This window comes from Taudactylus pleione, unplaced genomic scaffold (assembly GCF_031769625.1).
Source record: "Taudactylus pleione unplaced genomic scaffold, aTauple2 ptg000556l, whole genome shotgun sequence".
Lineage (NCBI taxonomy): Eukaryota > Metazoa > Chordata > Amphibia > Anura > Myobatrachidae > Taudactylus > Taudactylus pleione.
Genome location: NW_028284958.1, coordinates 6,525,350 through 6,539,341, shown reverse-complemented (window position 1 = coordinate 6,539,341; position 13,992 = coordinate 6,525,350). Strand labels below are relative to the sequence as shown.

At 42.6% G+C, this 13,992-nt stretch overlaps 1 protein-coding gene across 2 annotated transcripts in view; it reads right to left on the bottom strand.

Moving 5' to 3' along the window:
- Window positions 1–4,580, bottom strand: part of SV2B (synaptic vesicle glycoprotein 2B) — a 128,527-nt gene extending 123,947 nt beyond the window's left edge. Inside the window, exon 1 of one of the 2 annotated variants that reach the window (XM_088452668.1) lies at window positions 4,385–4,580. The gene's annotated coding sequence lies outside the window, so the exon portion shown is untranslated. Of the gene's footprint in view, window positions 1–3,627; window positions 3,688–4,384 lie in introns of those variants that run through there. The other variant, XM_088452669.1, reaches the window with a different exon arrangement.
- Between the last annotated feature and the right edge of the window lie 9,412 nt (window positions 4,581–13,992).

The window sequence follows — 13,992 nt, the reverse complement described above, 5'->3', positions numbered from 1 at the left end:
TCAGCATTTACCACGGATCCGGGTTAAGCGCTCTGTGAAACGGACATGTTATCGTAGCAGACTGTAGTCACAGAACTTGTCTGAAGCTCTGCCTGCTCTCCAGTGATCCTGCTCTCCAGTGATCGCAGTAACAGGGAGACTCCCAGTGTGACCAGGAGGTTATATAGCCAGTGACATGGTATAGACATCATTCAGGTCACAATAGCTCACTGATACATGGGCTATGGCTGCTTTATGTGTCCCTGGGTGTTTCTGCTATCTGTCCTATATACCATCATGCTAAACTGGTACCATGTGCTAAACTATTGCTGATATGGGGGTGACTCCATGACATTGGCAACTGCGAGATACATTAGTAACACAGCGGTACTAGTGGGGATGCGACTTCGCCAAGCAACTATAAAATTACCCTGTATTTCTGTATCTGTCCAACGTGTACAGGAAGGTTACATGAGGGTTACCAGGGATGTCCCTGTGTCCTAACTGTCAATTAGGGGACAGCAATATAGAGATTACACATAGGGAGAATGTGAGCAGTCATAACGATGCAGGGGTTACCTACTCACAATCAGTAATAATAATGTAAGGTAAATTATATCCATCCCAGGTGATCAACTACCTCACCCTCATAATGCTGTCTATATACTGTATACACTTACCTTACCCAGAACTTGGAATAAGGAGAATCTGCACACACCAATTGAATGAAAGAAAGCAGGGTTTATTCTAAATCAAACAGACAGCAACATTATTTACTGCACCCAAAGTGCAGTTTCAGCCACCTCCTGTTGTCTTCTTCAGGGGCTAATGAACACATCACAAGCTTCTCGTCATATTGGGGCAGATGTACTAAGCCTATCAGCTCCTAACTGTCATTTTTCAAACACAGCCTGTAAAATGACAGGAGCTAAATGGTTGGTATTTTATCTCTCTCCACTTAAGGCTTAGTCCATCTACCAATAGTCACTGTAAAACGTTACACTAATCAGCCTCAATTAACCAAGTCGGTTATCATTAGATACAGGGGGCCTCATTCAGAGGCGGTCGGAGGATGCAAGCGGTCGCTCAGAAACTGGGCGGCCACTTGCATCCTGACCTCCTGCCTCTGTTGCGGTCGTTAGGCTGTGGGTGTTAACGACCGCTCGGGTGATGGTCGCGATGGTCAGAGACCATCGCGACCATCAGGGCTTACGATGAGACCCTAGGGTAGGGTCTCACTTGTCGTAAGCCCCGGAGAGCTTCTGGCTCTGTCAGAGCCGGAAGCTCTCCACTGACATCACTAGTGATGTCAGTGGGGCCTCCCCCAAATGGCAGGCGTTCCCATGGGAACGCCTCCATTTGGGCTGCCCCCCCCCCGGCCCGCCTTCCAAACGGGGCGAGCTGTCAATCAACATCGACAGCTCGCCCCCTTTGGAAAGAGACCTGCTACGACCAGCGCTGTCGGTCATAGCGGGTCTCACGCATGCGCACGAGGGAGCCGGCTCCCTCATGCGCATGCGCACTGGCAAAACATCGAGGCGGCCGTGCGGTCGTAGACCGTACGGCCGCCTCTGAATAAGGTCCAGAATGTAAGCAGGGCCCTGTGGTGGGCTCAGTGATGTGTCTACTAAAGTTAACAATGTTGCAGATGGACAACACCGCACAATGGCTGTGAAGCACAGGGGCTGTTTAAACATACTAGCTGATCCATAGCACCAATAGATAAATAATTAAAATAATTAAAATAGAAAAAATAAAATACCTCCAACCGTGGTAAAGAGTAACATGGTGGAGTTAAAAAAAAAAAAAGCAAAAAAATAGCACAGCAAGCCAAAGTGTAACTTTGAGGTAGATGTACTATACCATTATGAAAGTGATAAAGTACCAACCAATCAGCTCCTGTCATTTTTCAAACAAAGCCAATAAAGTGACAGTTAGGAGCTTATTGGTTGGTATTTCATCTCGCTCCACTACATCTCACAGTTGCCGATAATCTGGCTGCCGTATATCATTTTATTCAACAGAAGCTGCTTTTTCATCCAATTTGCCGTGATGTTGGACCGATTTTCCGTTCGTAACGACAAATCGCCTACATCACTCAGTTTGTACGCTCTACATGTGGGCGTCCACGGTCCTTAGCGATATTTTCAGGCTTGATGTACTGCACATCAAACCTAACTATTTTGCATGCGACCTAATGCATGTTAATGAAGGATGGAATAAGCGATCATTCCGTTGTTCATTAATAGCTGTAGTGTGTGCCAGCAATCATGCGATGTCCAGGATGTCCCTGGACACTCGCCTGATTGCCGTTCGTCTCAGTGTGTACCCAGCATAACACAATCCTTTATTGAAATTAGGGAGTACCAATGTCCAGAGAATAAAAAGACTGAAAGCAAAGCTTCTGGGAAGTGCCAACAGTTTTATCAGATAAGTCTGTCTAATTATTTCCTAAATAATGCATATCATCAACTCTGTACAGTATATAAACCACTATATATACAGATAGATTACAAGTTCTACTATAACATGGGTGTGGCATAAATCGGGTCACCGCAGCCTCGACCCCACCCAGCTATACTTACCCTGTGCCGGGCCTAACTATGCACATGTCCATCTCAGTACATGCCATCCTTGATAATTTTGTGTAATATTAGTATGTTTCAGATCCAGCCCAATGCTATATGTGTTTAGTGTGGTGCTCTTATGTGTATTGAGTAGCACATCCGTCAATGGTCAGACCAGAAGGGAGGCAATTGGGCTTTGCAAGAGGTGAGGTGGTACTACCTCCATGGTATTGCATTGGTTAAGTACAAGGGGTATGAATAGGGATTATATGCTGTCTAGAGAAGGTATGCAGAGGGTGACTGTGCAAACAATGTTCTCCACTGATCGCACATGTACTGCTGTCACTGCAAGACCTCCTTGCACGATGTACAAAGGAGGTGTGGATTCGGCCACATGATAGAGAAGTACAAGCTTACTCTTATTCTTATGCTTTATGGGCCGATAAACTTCACAGGCATCCCTGCTCTTATACAATAAGGGTTTGTGGCCACAGATGAAGCTTGCAGGGTCGTAAAATAGAGAATAAAAGCTGAGGCCATAAGGTCATAAAGCAGTAAGATGTTGGGGGTTGCAGGTGCAGGTAGGGTAGGCCGCTCGCATGTCACGCACCTGTTGCCATTCACAGGAGAAAGTCCCACTCTTATGGGAATAATGGACCCCTCTCCTTCTGTATTTATGTCCGTTCTCACTTTGCCCACCTGTGCATCCTTGCACCATTACTCCTGATATTGTGTTGTATGCTTTCTATTTGCCTACTACTTCTATCACATTATACTTAATATTTTGGTATTACTGTATTCATACTACTGGAATGTTCTGCTTTTTGCCTTTTGGTTTTTTTTTGCAATTTCCTTGTTGGACATCTAGTTTGAATTTGCTATGTTCTTTTTCATTGTTCGGCTATATAGTATGTGTAAACGTCCAATATGAATATTTTGTTGTAAACCAAAGCTTAATGCTACCATATCAAAATCCAGAGTTTGCCCCTGAACCTACAGTACAAGGTTATAGTAACATAAAATGTGCAGTGCAATTAAAAACAGTATTTGGTGCATTGTGAGCATTGATTAATGTAGTTACCTGGTACAGAATGAAGGGATCATTCATCACACTCAGGGAGGAGGTAACTGGCTCTAGAATGCTGTGCCTTTAATGTGTAAAATGAAACATTGCTGAAACAATCACAAGAGCGGTATTTCTGTCTAGTGTTAAATGAATAAAATTCTGGTATATTTTTTAAAAATAAATAAATTAGTAACATTTTTAATTACTGTCTTCCAACCTCCCCTGTCTCCAGCTACTGACAAATGAATCCTGAATCTCTTTTTCTCCCACTGCCTAGTTCAACCATCCCACGCACTGAAATAGAAAATGTTATTAATATTTCATACTACTGACCTAATTTAAAGAAAGAGAATATATATATATATATATATATATATATATATCTATATCTATATCTATATCTATATCAGCATAAAGCTTCCGTTTTATTTTTATCTTCAGGGGTCAACTTTAATTATCAATTGACTCTGCACTGTACACATTATGTACACAGCATTGTATTTGTATGTCTGAACAAACCACTGTTAAAGTCATATTTAAGATAATCACTCTCAGAATTAACAACACTGTACAATATACTTCTTCCGAAAGACTAGTCCTAGCAGCACAGTACAAGGTATTTTTTACTCATTAAACTGTAATAGACAAATCACTCCAAACACTCCTGGCACAAGCCTCTGTGCTTATGGGGTTAACAAGAGCATATGTTGTATTATTACCTGAGTGAATAGATACAGAGGATACAATAAGATAGAGAGATTCTGATTCTTACCAGATCTAAGGAATATTGAATTCCACAATTCTGCAAAATCCACCTTTTTATTCTTCATGTGCTACTGAGAGGCAGATACAGAGAGGTCCTTCAGAGGCTGCTGTGCCCGGGCAAATCACCAGCATAAGATTAAGTGCACAAGCTCTTGAGAACCAAGCCGATCATCCCAGTGTGATAGTATATCCATGCATCACCGTGATACGAGGAATGGAAGAGTCCATCAGCCTGTATAACACACACACACACATAAAACAAGCACTGAGACTCAGGGGAGGCAGGGACTGGAGCAGATGGAGGGGAGGGGGAGGAGGATTGCTAACATGACAGATGTGATGACTTTTAAGTTAAAGAGAAAACTGATGATGCACAACATGCAGAATAGAAATCTAACGTTACCATGAACAAAACGTGATCATTTGCACCTCTCCAACTACACCCACTTTATGTAATGTAATTTATAGCCAGGCAATCACAGGTAGCAATCACTTGAAGTCCTATGATAAAAAAATGGTGTAATGTGTTTAGCCAATTGCTGCAGTGTAAAGTGGCCATAAATGCAGAAATGGTGGCCAATTCGGATTCATTTAGGCCGTCATTGTTGCATGTATATGTACTGCCAGTCTGACAACCATCTGGTGTGGTATGAATCCAATCCTTTACGATCAGAAGTAAATGGGCACTATGGAGATCCAGCGAGCCAATACGTAGCATCAGCACAAAATTGTGCCACAAGCTATATGAAGCCAAAATGTTCCAGGTTATATGATTTGGCCTATTCATCAACACTAAAATAACGTTTTTAAGGACATTTTCCTTAAATAACGTTATTTTGGTATTCATGTAGCCACTTAGCACAGGAGATATCACAGATATCTCCTTGCTAAGTTCCCCTGCGTAAATTTCCATACTCCCCATACATTAGTATGGGGATGTGGAAATTATGGTGTTCATCAAATTCCGAAAATTATCAATTTTCGGAATTTGATGCCGTTACTATTCGCCACTGTGAGGTGGCGTATAGCAGGTGAAACTTACCCGTATCCACGTGTGCAGGTCCCCCGACGAGTCCCTCTGGCGCTCTGCTCCGTCCTCAGGCTCCGGAGGCTGGTCGGACATGTGTGCTCCCCAGCAGAGCACAAGAAAGTTTAGACAAAAAAAAAAAATTTTTTTTTTCTAATCTGTCGTGTGGTCTGCTGGGAAACCACATGACAGACCAGCAGGACGGAGCCGGAGGTTGCTGCGCGGACAGGTAAGTCGGGGGGGGTACGAAATTTAACGCATCTGTAGGCAGTGCTGCGCATGCGCTGGTTTTACAGATGTAACAGCGCATGCGCAGCACTGTTTCCAGATGCGATAAGGTAGTGTAGGCAGGGAAAAGTATCTATTCCCCGAAAAGCTGTCATCGCAAAAATGACAGCTTTTCGGAATAGATACTTATGGAGAGGTGGAATGATGAATTCCACCTATAAATTAGCTAGAACTCCATGAGAGTTCTAAAGCTAATTATCTCCAGAGAAGTTTTACGTTTAATGAATATGCCCCACACAAGATCTATGGGTACATATCTTGTCATTTAGGGTCTTGTTCAGAGTCGGTCTTAAACACAATTTCAGCCTTTTTTTCAGTATCAAATTGCGCTTTTTCACACTGCATATTTGCATCTTGTCGCAATCCACGTTTTTTTTTTTAAATTCACATCTGACGCTCTGAGACTAGAGGGCTGAGACCAGGCTGGAATGGGCATGTAATCACCAGAAGTGGGCATGAATTCAGTGGTAGTCACAATGAAAGTACAGTAAGGGAATGTTCTGGGCTTGTAGTTTCAAGTTAAAACAAACATGCATGAAAAAGAGCAATTGCTGTATGTGCATATGCTCAGTCGAACACATCTCAAGGTGCGCTCAGTTCTACAGTACTAGAGTATGTGCCAGGTTTACAGCAGGAATGACAAGTGTAAAATTTATATGGTACAATATCAATGAGAAGGGTGAAGGAAGTTTAGACAGTATACAGTTGAATTTTAACAGTGTTAGTTGTGAAATTCAAATGACCCTATTTGTATAAAATATAATAATTTAATATACATAAGAGACAATAGCCATTACACACATTTAATTCTCCTGGACATTTCTGGTGTATTTGACACTGTTGTCATACAACTGCTACAATCCTTAGGTGTTCAGGGCGCAGTCCTATCCTGATCCTTATTCTACTTATGAAATTGCTCTTGCTTTTCATTTCTCTAGATCTACCTCCACTTCTTCTACCAGCTGGAGTACCACAAGGCTCAGTGCTAGATGTTATGCTATTCTGTACACATGCCACTTCTTAGAAAAACTAATAAATTCCTTTGGATTTCATGATCTCTATGCAGATGATACCCAAATGTATTTATCCTCTCCTAATCTCACATCATCTGTGTTTACCACCTACAACACAAAAAAAAAACAACAGGTGTATGCTCACCTCTACATAAGCCATGGGGCGGTGCTGTAGATTCTGGCTTAATACCAGAATCTACTGCACATGTGCGGGTCTCTGGGAAGATGGCTCCTGCGCCGTTTTTCTGGGGACAGCAGTAATGCGCATGTGCGAGTCATCGGGAAAATGGCCACTGCCATTTTCCCAGTGATTTTTGCTGCTCTGCAGCGCTGGCCCGGCATGTTTTACAGATCTGCTCAGTATGACAAACAAATAATTAGCACTAGGGATGTGCAGGCTCAGATTAGTTAACATTTTCCCGCTAAACTTGTTTTTTTTCCGCCAAACATCGGGTCTCAGAAAGAGGCAAAACGTCATCTTTCATGTACAAACATCATCATTGCTGGACAAGAGTCCATGAAAGATGATGTTTGTCCATGAAAGATGATGTTTTGCCTCTTTCTGAGACCCGACTTTTGGCAGGAAAAATCCGAATTTGGCGGCATAATCTTTACTAATCAGAGCCTGCACATCCCTAATTAGCACCACCTGTGGATATTTTAAAATATGTCAGTACGTAATGAATAAAGTACACCTGTGTACCACCTAGAAGATCTGAAAAAGAAGTACTGTTAAGGGTCCCTGAGGACTGGAGTTGGGAAGCACTGCACTATACAATACAGAGAACATTCTAGTAACCACTATATAATACAGAGAACATCTTAATAACCGCTAAACAAAATAGAGAACATTTTTTCGTTTATTTAAACTGTGCCGAGCCAGTGACTCCATCTGATGATAACAACAATGCTTTGCACTAATAACTTTTTCTCATTTGAAGTTGTGTGAACAACCTTCTCACTGCTCATCGAAACAAGCTAATAGCTGGTGGAGGACAGGAGAGTTGGCATGGTCCAGACACTATAGGACTGGCCTGGGACATAAAACACCCTGCCCCATAGCCCAGCCCACACCTGCTTTCCTATAGGAAAAGCAGAATGAAAAGAATATGCATGAAAAAGGAAACCAGGGGGTCGGCCTGATTTATGTTGTACATACAGTAGGTCCAAGTGCAGTTTGCAAAAATTCTTTTTGCGCACTGTGCAGTAAAATTCAACCCCATATAGAGTTAATCACAACTTGCACTTGCAGTTCCCTATGCTTGGATAGCCGGGTCAGCGAAGAGCAAACACATTAAATACACTTGGAGTTGTGCCCTAGTTACAATAGGCTACATCGCAAAAAATGTCTCCTGGGTTGTGAATCTGTTGTGGTTCCTCAAGACCTGGAGTATAGATATATCATATGTGCTTATGAAAATTACACCATCAACATTAAAGATGCTCAAATATTTGAACAAATTTTCAACTCAACTAAATATCACTGCTTTAATCCCAAGCACTGAAATTGAAAAATGTTCACTGTACATAAATAGACCTGTTTAGAAAATGTAGTTCGAAGTTTACTGCTTGTTGTCATCCTTTGAAGTTTGAGGTTCTAGTTTGAGCTTTGAATTCAAGGTTCATCATTCACATTAGATCATTCTAGCCTACTCTCCTGGATCTGCTGGGAGGCTCCCGAATCTTGGGTTGCACTCCTGACCGCCCAGAAGAGCATTCAAGTCTCCCAGAGCTACACAGCGTCCACCTTCTTGGATTTACTTAGATATTTTTATTAATATTTGCACTCACAGTTTAGAATGAATTTTTAAAACTGATTAAATATGATTGTGGAACTACAAATCCAAGCAAGTCCTGACAGCCATTTAATGCTTAGGTATACTGACTTATACAGCTATAAGCATCCAAAACACAACAGAGATGCCAGAAATGTTCACGTGCACTCCCAGCCATCAATCCCATCTTCAGGTCTTAATCCGTCTAAGAGCGAATCCAGCAGCACCTTCAATCCGTATACCCTGCTGTAGTACCAATCTACTTAGTTACACCATCACACACCTGGCTCCCCACTATTAAGTCGCCTCCTGCTTTATCCCAGAATGTGTAGGAGTGAATGGTGGATAGGTCCAACCTTAATTGGTGGGCTACAAATAAACCTGATTATTAATAATTTAATTACCATATTTTTCAGTGAATATCAATATACAATTAGGTTGTGAGATATAACATTTTATAAACTCCTCTCAATGAGGCCTATTTAACAATCATTTTTTGTTTAATAAAAATAAATGTGAAAACAGGAGGTTTTCACACCATTTTCACTTTATTTTAGTTTCACATATATTTATTACAGGGCTTTTGGAGGAGCTTTTGTAAAAATCTCCTCCATACCCTAAAATGTGCATCCATTCCACATGCTGATCGCATTTCCCATACCTGTAATGGGAAATGCAATCAGCCCAGATTTAACAAACCTCAATTGTTAATTATTTTTGGACCAAGCTCTTCTAACCTAACACCATATTCAGAAGGCATCAGAGGAGGATTTGCTCTGTATTTCACAGAGATAGAGGGAACTTTGAAGACCCCCTTTCTGCTGCTATGACAGGCCTCGCAGCACAGCTAATCCCAGAACCAACGTCCGTCTATGATCAACTGAGCTACACTTTCTGTATATTTATAGAGTTCAGCAGTAGAACCAGATATGAGTTAAAAATCATTTTACTTATCTTACTGCTCATGCGGTGTCAAACCAATGCATGCACAGACCGACCCCCAGCAAGTGAAGACATTGCAGATTCAGTAAGCCAACTGCTACTTATTCCAGTACCTTTAAATCGATAAATCCTTGTAATAAAATGTATTATGATAGAACTCAATATTATCACATCACAATCGCATTTCAAATGCGAATTGTGATTAATAAGGGCCAAGGAGAGGGGGGATCCAGGGTCAGTATTTGTCAGGAGGCCCATTCATTTTATAGGCGACCCTGAGCGTGAGAAAACAGTTTTGATTGTATTATGTAAAATTAAGTTAATTCACTTTTGTCGCAGTTTCTTATGGATTTTAGGGATCTTTAGTTTTTTTGGACTGGAATCCCTATGGATTTCAGAGACTAGTAAAAAGGCAAGTGAGTTTTTGGAGAGTTTTTATTTTGATTAAAATCTGTTAGACAATCATTATCTATTTTGCTTACTTTGTCCCGACTACCTCCTGGAAGATGTTGGAAGGCATTATACAGCAACTACTGGTATAAAAGTGGCTCTGTGTATGGAGTCACCATTACTGAACATCATCAGGGTCAAAAATATCCAGAAATCTTGGGACTGAAAATTATAGTATTTAACATATATACTGTATATATTTATAAAATGGTGTGGTATATTGAGACAGATCCCACAAACATGACTAGACACACTAGATCACATGACTGTACATTATTTCCCAACCACCACACACCTAACTTCCCACTGTTATAAAAACTCATCACAAAGCCATAGCTGTATCAATTAACAAGTGTACACAAAAACATCTCTCACGGCAACACCGCACACATAAAAGCAGTAAATCAGTGCCCTCACTGAAATACACATTTCTGACAGAAAAGTTTCAAGAAATGCCAAAATGACTTCATAACTCAAAGGACCCGACACCAATCCTCACTAAAGAACGGTAATCTATTCAAAGTTCTAGAACAGGACTTACTTGAGAAGCCACTTCAGGATCCAGCAGAACAAATAGTGAGTAGACATGCCACCCTTGGTCCTGTAGAACTTTTTGCTTTTCCTGCCAATACTATTCACTGTTGAAAAATTTTTCCTTCCAAATGAACCACTCTTAAAGTGACAGTAGTCATTAATGTTAAACAGGTTATTCTACTCTTTTATTCACTTACACTGTTCTCCAGTTAAATGTTTATTCATTAAAATAATTCAAATTAATCACCCTATGTTATTCTTATCATAAATCTATTTTGTCACCACAGGGACCATTTTATAGGATGGATATAGCAATCTTTAGTATGCGGTCGTCAGTGGCGTAACTAGGGTATTTGGAGCCCAGGGCAAATTGAAAAGGGAGCCCCCCCCAACATTCCGAGCTGTGCGCGCACGCAGGAAAAAATGGGTGTGGTCACTTAAAAATGGGGCGTGTCAACATGACACACCCCTTTATTTTCACGCTGACCATTCCTATCCATATGCACCTTAACCCCAGTAGTACCCCTTATACAGTACCCCCAGTATGCAGTTGTGGTCCCTCTTATGCAGGCCCATAGTAGTGCCCCTTATACAGTATCCCCAGTAGTGGTCCCCCTTATACAGCCCCCAATTAGTTCCCCTTACTCAGTACCCCCAGTGGTGGCCCCCCTTATGCAGTGCCCCCAGTAGCAGTCCCCACAATGCAGTGCGCCCAGTAGCGGTATCCCCTTATGCAGTGCCCTTTATATGGTGCCCCCAGTAGTAGTCCCCCCATGCAGTGCCCTTTATATAGTGCCCCCAGCAGTAGTCCCCCCCCATGCAGTTTTCCCAGTAGTGGTCCCCTTATGCAGGCACCCTGTAGTGATCCCCCCTATCCAGTGCCCCCTGTAGTGGCCCTTCCTATTATTGCCCCCAGTAGTGGTCCCCCGAGTGCAGTGCCTCTTGTAGTAGGCCCCTTTTATAATGCCCCCAGTGGTAGTTCCCCCCCAAGTAGTAGTCCCCAGTAGAGTAGGTCCTCCCAATGGCACCCCCAGTAGTAGCCACCCCTCCCCCAGTAGAGGTCCCCCCAGTAGTAGCCACCCCTCCCCCAGTAGAGGTCCCCCCAGTAGTAGCCACCCCTCCCCCGTTGTGCAAATAGGTTTAAAAAAAATATATATATATATATATATATATATATATATATATATATATAAAAATATACTTACCTGAATCTCTGGTCCTGGTCCTGCTCGCGACGCCACTTCCGCCCGGGCTGGCGCGCTCAGCATTATGGGACAGACGTCATGACGTCAGTCCCATTACCCACTGCAGGAGCCGGACGGAAGTCCGGCTCTTTCAGTGGGTGCTGCAGCAGTCAATGAGAGTCTATCTGACTCTCATTGGCTGCTGTTTAACACACTCATCGCCGCCAGCGCTGGCGGCGATGCGTGTGTTATGCACAGCCTGAGCCCGCCTCCTGGCACTATTGGGCAAGCGCTCAGGGGGAGGGAACGGGCTCAGGCGTGCAGCACAGGACCGGCGCTAGAAGCCTAGCGCCGGTCCTGTGTAAATGTGTAGCGCTGACCGCACTCATTGCGGTCAGCGCTACCCTGGCTAACTAGGGCGGGCGGGCCGGTACCGTGGCCGGCGGCGCCCCCCCGCGCCGCCGGTCCAACGGCGCCCAGGGCACGACCCTGCTCGCCCTGCCCTAGTTACGCCACTGGCAGTCGTGCTCTGATATATGCAAGCCTTGGATGGTTGAACGCCAACATTTGCATATATCACAGCGCGGCCGCACACCTGTGTGGTATATATATTACATAGCGAGAGAGAGAGATGAAGAGTTTGGCACCAGTCTAACCCCAGTGTTAGTCTGGTCAGTTTCTTGGTTTTCTGAAGCCTACATCAAACTGTAGTTGGGCCCCTATAGTGAATTACAGAGTGTCCTATATAGTATTTATAACTAGTGATTGTTAGCAAGAAATCCTATGGCGCCTGTGAGAAATACTGACTACAATAGAGTGACATTTATTTGAAATATTAGAATTATTTACTGTACAGCACAGGGAATATAAAAGTCTTACAAGATCTGATCCACAGACACCCTGGTATGTTCTCGAAATGTATCAACTTCGAAAAATAATATCACTACTGACAGATGTTTCCACCCCATATGCAGCCATTTCCAGCACATATTCCATTATCTAATCACTATACACTTATTGCCTAAATGGATTCTCTCAAACCCAGTGGTAATGTTTTGAGTATCAGGAAACAGTCCATCAAAGAATGTGAACATTACCTGTGTATATTTTCTTTGCATGAGAGAAGACCTTAAAATGAACCAAAAGATATTAGTTTCTGCTACAAACAAACAAAACATATTTTTATATAGAGAGAGGTTGTTGAATTATTATAGATCTTTTCCAGAGAAAGTAGCTCGGAGCAAACACAGCAGAAAGGAGCATTAAGAAACAATTAATTATTTAAAGTAGGATTCAAGGCAGTAATCTTTCCAGAAACTGACCTCACTGACCTCCACTAATTATACCAATAAGGTCCATTTCTCAGGACACCATTTGAGAAACCCCTATTAGGACCCCTCCTGTACACCTGAAGCTCTTTGAGAAGTTTGATTCCAGATAGATCTATTGTCAGTGTGTTGTGTAAGCTAACTGGCTGAGCCATCTTCCCTTATCCAATCAGATTACCAGACACCCTGGAAGTTATGTGAATGCCATGCAGGCAAAAGTTTGAGAAAACATTTAGAGAAATAAAAAGGAGTCAATCAAAATTAGCTGAAAACAGGGCTTTTCACTGCTTTCATAGAGGCCGGTTACCATGGAGAAGGTTCTTCCATCTCCAGCAGCACCTTTTGTATGGTGAGGGCGATTCATGAAGGAACGGAAAGCTCAGCTTTCCGTTCCTCTCCTGCGGTACAGATTCGCCATCTGAGGATGGCGTTATCTCTACTGCATGCCGAATAGAGCAGGGAAGCTGCATACTTCCCTGCTGTCTGGCCGGCAGCCGGTGCTGGCTCTGCCCCCATTTTCCCAGCATCCTTTGCAGCAGGTCTGACCTGACCTGCTGCTCTCGAACGCCAGTGCATGCGCAGTAAGAATACAGGCATATCGGAGAGGTAAGTATACATGAATTGCACCTAAACATCACTATATATCGCATCGATGTTATGTGATATATAGTGATGTTTACCATTAGCCACTTCATGTTCTTTATGAATAGACCCCTTATACATTCAAATTGGATCATTAGTATAATTTCCTTGCATTAGATATAAGTTACAGTGATCCCTATGGCTACATGCATTGTCTGAAAAGTATCAGTGTGTTTTCATCAACAAATAGATCTTACTAACTACTTTGGGGCTCATTTACATTTGAATGTAAGTCAATTTTTACATGCCCAGTTTACTGCCTTGCTCATAGGAGTTGCTTTCACAATCTCCATGAAATGCTTTTTCAGAAGTAGGCAAGTATGATACACGTGACTGGTGAGTAACTACTAGCAACATGCCCACAACACCGGGGAGGAAGTTTCTCTTCCCTGCATAGCTTCAGTTGTTTCCCATACAACAAGAAACGGGCAA